This window comes from Miscanthus floridulus, chromosome 8 (assembly GCF_019320115.1).
Source record: "Miscanthus floridulus cultivar M001 chromosome 8, ASM1932011v1, whole genome shotgun sequence".
Classification (NCBI taxonomy): domain Eukaryota; kingdom Viridiplantae; phylum Streptophyta; class Magnoliopsida; order Poales; family Poaceae; genus Miscanthus; species Miscanthus floridulus.
The window spans coordinates 154,141,239-154,148,580 of record NC_089587.1 but is presented as its reverse complement, the minus strand read 5'-3'; the positions used below and the strand labels follow the sequence as shown (position 1 = coordinate 154,148,580).

Genomic DNA, 7,342 nt, shown 5'->3' with positions numbered 1-7,342 from the left:
TCATGAGTGACTATTGCTTTGTGTTGGTTGAATGAAATCTAGTCACTTGTGAAAATGTTAGTGTCCATCATATTTTTGCCCCACATGGTGTAGTGAGTTCAAGTTTGAGGGTTTTTTAGTTTCCCTGCGTTGGAAGTCCCGACATAGGTCAGAACTCCTGACTACCGGGAGTCCCGACATACGCCGGGAGTCCCGACGTAGATCTGACTTTTTGACCGCGCTGAGTAGGTTGCCCGATTCATTTTTACCTGGCCTGATCCCTTATCTACTATTATCTCTCCCTCCTCCCCTCCCATCGCCCTCATTCTCTCTCGATGCGCCGCCATCGCTCCTCCTCGTGCTGCCGCATCATGCCCTACCCGCACCTCCGCCCTACCAGGAGCTCCAGCCCCGATTCCATCTCCTTGCGCCACCGGAGGCCTTGTTAGCAGTCCCGACCTCCCCACCCCTATTCCACCGCTCGTGCCCTATTTTTTCCTCGGATCATGGTGGACATTCAGTTTGTGTGGTAGAGATTCCATTGGTGGAGGTGTTCGCGTTCGTCGATTTCTTCGTGGCCTGCGGATTTAGTTCCTCTTCATCTCCTTCCTTTCTCGATTCAAGGTACTACTGTGGCGTCCTAACCCTAACTCCAATGTACCTTGAGTTTTGAATCTATTCCTTCTTCCTCTCTACTCCTCAACCTCCCTTGTATGAATGTATGTCGTGATTTGAAGCCCCATGAATGGGATGGTCACCTTGGGCATTAGAGGTCCCAGAGATCGTCGGAGGTTCTGACCATTGAAACTCCCGTCGTCTAGCTAAAACTTCCAGCTATCGGAAGTCCCAACTATGGCCAGAACTCCTGACCCTAGGGAGACCACTCCGTTCCTGTTTCTTCTCATCTCGATATTTGTTCGCATCTCCTTGTATTATTTCTTAAGTTCCACTTCATGTTCTTCGTAGTCATGAATGATGGAAGTCCTTCGTGTCATCAGGAGAAGCGTTCCAAGAAGAACCAGGACCGTGCCACTGTCCCCAGACCATCTGGTCACACCAAGGCGTCATATCAGCATGGTGGTGCTGGTGGTTCCTATGCTGCCCTTCATCGTGATGATCAATGGTCATCAGCTGTCGCTCCTCCTCCTACTCCTGCTCCTACCCCTGTTGGGGATGTGCCGATGGTTGATGAAGAAGAGGAAGCGCTTGACCATGCTGAACACACCATTGCTGCTCCACCGACTCGCACCCCAACTCATGGTCTAGGGTTTGTCTCTCAGCTTGTTCCATTCACGGGTGTGTCACCGATCATGTAGGAGCCCACCATGGCTTTGAATCCTGCTGGTGGATGGACTCCTCCTCTTCTAGTGGACTATCATCACCAGGTTAAGGACATCAGGTCCTAGAGGGGCAGGAACCTTTATGCCGAGGACAAGAAGGATCTATGATTTGAGTATCATTTCTAGCACCCCTTCCATTATGACTTTTATGATTCTATTCTATATCAGAAGTTTTTGAAGAAGAGGGAGCCACCGGTCCTTCTGATGAAGTGAATTGATGCATACTCTCTTAGAAAGTATAAGGAACCTGAGCTAGAGCAGATGGTTTGGGATATACACTTAATGGGGTTGTCCTACCTGCTAGAGTTTAGGAAGCATTAGAACAACAAGCTAATCTATCAGTTTTATGCTTCTTATCATCATGAGAGAGACCCTACCGGTGTTGTTGACATTATTCATTAGACCACTGAAGGCAAGCATTATAAGGTGGACTTCATCACTTTCTCTTGCCTTCTTGGTTTGAGTCACAGCGACCGCACTGCTATTGAGTTGACTGAGTATGAGGATCTCACTTTGGAGGAGTACCAACATATATATCTTGATGGACACATAGCTGATGGACAGACAGTATTTCTGGGGTCCTACTATTATGTTCTAAACAACATCTTGTGATAAATCTTGTATCCGAAGGTAGGTGACTCCACCTACCTTCGTGATGATTCACAGAAGGTGCTTCAGCGATTTGGCGATGAGTTTCAGAAATTTTCCATCAGCAGATACATTTGGAACAAGATACATGATGCTACTGAGGATTCGGTAAAGCATCTTCCCTATGCACCGTACATTATGCATGTCATTGAGCAAGTATCTGGCATCTAATTCCCTATGACACTCAGCAAAAGCTCCTCAAGATATCCAACAAGACCTCCATCATTACTACTAGAGAACTGAGGGAGAAAGCTGATGTAGCCAAAGCTAAAGAGAAGGTGCTTTAGTTTCTTGCTCTTGACATGGTGCTTCAACACCTGCTGCTGCTACTCGCTCTTCTAGTGCTAAGCCCCTCTCTTCGTCCTCCTCTGGAAAGAAGCCCAACAAGTTCAAGTTCCTAATGACATACATGTTTGGACAGTGTTGTGCTAGTGCTCAACGTGATCACGATATGCAAGAGAGGCTATATCAGTTGGAACAACATGTAGGGATTGCCTCTTCTCCTCCACCGCCATTTGTGCCTCCCCATGATCCGTTGGCTCTATATGATGAGGCTTGTGCAGCCTACGAAGATGATGCGACTTCTCGCCCTCATGGCAAGGGCAAGGCGATGGAAGAAGATGAGGATTACATCGAGGACGATGATGATGAAGACGACGATGGTGGTGATGATGGTGACCACGATGAGGATGATGACTATGAGGATGAGTAGTTGGTTTTTCATGTGGCCTACCCCTTTTGGCACTTGTTGACAAAGGGGGAGTGTTAGGCTTTGATATCTTGTAATAAGTTAGTTGGTTATTTTGTTTAGAGACTTTTAAAAAGCTTAGCATGTAAGCACTTTGTCGTGTGGTGGCCACTTTGTGATGGACAAATATCTATATATGTTTGTGATGAATGATTGTAGGACAAGTCATGATTATCTATCTAGCTTATTAACTTGTGCTTGTCTCTACTTGTGATGGTGCATGTATTTTAATGGCCATGTGTTGCTTCAAATTTCTACTTTGAAATACTGACCATCGTATTCTTTTTATTTGTTGTGTGAAATAACATGTCATATTGCAATTTCTTTTCACGGATATCTATTTGTTCACACACACTTGTTGCACCCCATGGATTCAAAATTTAGGGGGAGCTTTTGTCTTGAGGTATGCAAATCATGTATAGATGATTCTAATTGATATTCAAATTCATGCATACATCAAGGGGGAGCTCTTCATAAATTTTGGGGTTCAAAAGCTTTAAATTCTTTCATTCTTATAAAAGCCTAAGTTGGTTGTCATCAATTACCAAAGAGGGGGAGATTAAAAGTGCACTTGCCCCCTATGTGGGTTTTGGTGTATTGATGACATCCAAATTAGTGACTAATGTGATCTTAATGAGACATGTTGCAGCTATTAGTCCCATGAAAGAATCAAAGAGTTGATCATGATGAAATGGTATCCCTCAATTCTTGAAGTTGAAAAGGTGGACGGACTCAAAACACTCTCCAAAGGTTTTAATTTTATTTTTGAGTTTAGGATCCGTCGTACTATAAAGAGGGATGCAAATTTAGTTGGTCTAAGAAAGATAGAGTGCTCAAGCATTAAAATAAAATCAAAAGAGAGACACTCTAGCACTCCATGAGCACGTAGATTATTTTTCTATGACTGTTGGTGTCGGAAGTCCCGACGTAAGCTGGAACTCCCGACAGTCAGAAGTCAATACTCTTGCCAAAAGTTCTGACTCCTAGTCACTTAGCCTGCATGGTGACTATGGATGTCAGAAGTTCTGACCCAAGCCAGGAGTCCCGACATCGGTGGTTCTACTAGCCGACTGTCTACGCTCGTCGAAACTCCCGATGTACGTCGAAAGTTCCAACTGTCGAAACTCCCGACCCAAATCGGAAGTCCCAACATCAGCAGTGCTGGCTGGTTGTTTAACTGCGCATGTCGAAAGTCCTGATGTACGTTGGAAGTTCTAACTGTCAGAAGTCCCAATGTTTGCTGAGAGTTCCGACATTGACTTGCACGCGTGGACTTCTGACCCTATGTGAACAGTGTTTTCTATTAACGTCGAAAGTCTCAAGATCTACGTCGGAACTTCCGACATAGATCTGAACGGTTAGATTTTCACTTGGAGTATAAATACACCTCTCTTCACTTCTAACCGTTACGGACCCATTCATAGCTGACCCACTTCATGCTCAACAACTCCCAATCAACTAAAGCACCCCTCTCCTTCCCCCTTTGCTCTAATCTTCAATTCCCTTAGGGTTTTGAGTGAAACAGGAGTGGATTAAGTGAGAGCATCACTTTGGCAAGCTTGAACACTTGATTTCTTCATTAAGTCGGTTGATTTTGCATCTATTACTCTTGGGGCTTTGCCCCTAGCTGGCTAGGCATTGCCCAAGAGCATCCATCTTATGGAAGGGCCTTGGAAAGTTTGTATCACCCTTTGATTTCTTAGTGGAAAGCTCAAGTGACCTTTGTGGTTGCTTTGAGAGAGGCAAGGAGGTGGAAGAGACTCCGACCTTGGTGGTCACCTCAACAATGAGGATGTAGGAGCTCCTTTGTGGGGTTGCCAAACCTTGAGATAAATCCTTGTGTCCCATGTGCTTGTTGTTGTTGTTGTGATTGCTAGAGATTACTTGTATTTGTTTGCCTCTTTCTCTCCCAAACTTCCATTTTAGGGTTTAGACTTGATCTATGGTTTGGAGGCATTACGGTGTCAAGAGAGTGACTCAACATCTTTACCAAACCACTAGGAAGTGAGGTTGTAAGATTATTTATCCACAAAGTTAAATTTGGCACTGCTTTTGTAGTTCACGTAGGCATCGGAGCTGCTGACATTTGCGCTGGAACTTCTGACAACATTGGGAGTTCCGACCCAAACGCTGGGACTTCCAACATTGACTGACAGATTTGAACTTAGCATAAATTCTATTCACCCCCCTCTAGGCTTTGTTAGATCCTTTCACACCCCATCGCTCCTCCCTATGGAAAATATAAATAACAATACCTAGTATACTCCCAGGTGAAATGCTACAATGGTATATTATCTGTGCGCTTGTGGATACTTAATATGCATATATAAATTTACAAGTGTTCTCAATAATTACCAACAACATATTTCTAGCATCATTGCTAGGGATGACAACTTAGTAAAGAGTGATGCTAAGAAATGCTAACAAGCATTTCTGGCGCTGTTGTCGGGGAGGGGCACAAGGCTAAGAGAATTGATCAAATAACTACTTAAAGATGAGATCATAACTTTATACCTCTGCTTTAGCAGGCTTACCCTTGTTTGTCTTTGTTCATATCTTATACAGGATATTGCAGGATTGGTTCTAATTCATCAACAAATTCCATCAATCATAATCAAACCAATAAAGAGGAAGCTCAACACCAGTTTCTGAAGCTACGACCGAAAAGACTCTGCGTGAATTCTCTGCTCTAAGCACTGAGAACATCCACTCTAGACCAACACTCAAAAACCAACAACCTTGAGTTCGAGCTCAAGCCAAGCCTCATCAACATGGTGCAAGCTACTCCATTCAGCGGAAAGGCACATGAAGATGCTAGTGCTCATCTCTAGGATTTTTTGGACATTAGCAGCACAATCACCATCAAGGACGTTGCTCAAGACATCATACTACTCTGCCGGTTTCCATTCTCGCTAGTGGGAAGGGTGAAGCAGTGGTTCTACACCAAAAAAGATAACATCAACACATGGGCAAAGTGTTCAAAGGCCTTTCTAGCAAAGTTCTTCCCTATAGGCAAGACTGATGCCTTAAGAGGAAAGATTTTCAACTTCCAACAGTAGAAAGGAGAAACCATTCCAAAAGTATGGGAACATTTTGAAGAATGCATTTTAGACTGTCCTCATTATGGGATGGAAGATTGGTTGCTCATGCAAAGCTTTTATCATGGATTAGCTCAAAAAGCTCATGAACAACTTAATGCAACTGCTAGAGGATCATTTATGTCACTCACCCTTGGAAAAGCTAAAACTCTTATGGAAAAGATAGCATCTAACCAAGGCTAGTCTCAATACAATATTCAATCATGCAATAAGAGCGAAGAAGTATCAGGAGAGGTGTGTGCACTGTCAACCAAGATGGACATCTTGTTGAATTGGCTTAAACAACGAGCCAATTACAAGAAGGATCATTAGGCCATACAAGATGCTTTTAATTCTCAAAATGTATGTGGAAAATATTTGGGGATTGAATTCCCTGAATCTCAAGAAGATGTAAATATTGTCATCAATAATTCTGCTCCACAACAACTGAGGCAAGGATGGAATCAACAACAACAGTCAACTTACCAAGGTAAGTACCCAGGTAATTATCATTCTAAGCCTAAGCAGCCATCCTTGAGAGACTTGATCTTAGAACAATCCAAGATTAATGAGAATATTTCTAAGAAGCTTGCTTTTAATGATAAGGTCCTAGAAAACATAAATACTAAAATGGATAGTTTTTCTTCTGCTACGAAAGACCAACTTTGCTATAATAAAAAGATAGAATCACAATTAGCTCAATTGGCTACTGCTCTGCCTTTTGCCACTAACCTTGAAAAGGTTAATGCCATAACTACAAGAGGTGGCAAGTCTACTCGTGATCCGCCATATCCGATAAGGACAGGTAAGACACCGGCAGCAGTACAAGAAGAGAAGAAGAATGATGAAGTGGAAGAAGTTGAGCCACAAGCACAAGAAATGATGCAAGATTTTCATGACACCACCTTCCTACCGTTTCCACACAGAAATCAAAAAGCCAAAATAGATGAGCAGTTTGATAAGTTCATATAGGTAATTCAAAAGTTATATATTAATATTCCTCTGCTAGATGTCATACAGGTACCTACCTATGTGAAGTACCTCAGAGACATTCTAAATAACAAGAGACCACTACCCACCACTAAGGTAATCAAGTTAATGGAGGGGTATAGTGCTGCCATCCTGAACACATCACCTGTCAAGAAGAAGGATCTTGGATGTCCCACTATTGATTGTTCGATTGGAAATCAAAACTTTGAGAATGCTCTATGCGATCTTGGAGCAAGTGTCAGTGTCATGCCCAAGAAGGTTTTTGACAAGCTCAACTATTTAACACTCACGCCAACATCGATGTGCCTACAACTAGATGACCAATCGGTCCGCTACCCTATAGGAATCACCGAGAATATTCTGGTAAATATAAGAAATTTCTTTGTTCTAGTGGATTTTGAAGTACTTGACATGTAGGAAGACATAAAGACACCCCTCATTCTTGGAAGACCTTTTCTGAGCACTACAAATGCACACATTGATGTCGAAGCTGGAGAAATTAAATTTCATATCAATTGCAAGGAAGAGCGATTCACCTTCAAACCAAGATCAAAACAATG

The 7,342-nt window shown here is 42.9% G+C and overlaps 1 non-coding gene across 1 annotated transcript; it reads right to left on the bottom strand.

The window, feature by feature from the left end:
* Nucleotides 1-5,738: 5,738 nt before the first annotated feature.
* LOC136478700 (small nucleolar RNA R71) lies at nt 5,739-5,845 on the bottom strand. The gene has a single exon (XR_010764417.1). It is a non-coding gene; the product is annotated as a small nucleolar RNA R71 (small nucleolar RNA).
* Between the last annotated feature and the right edge of the window lie 1,497 nt (nt 5,846-7,342).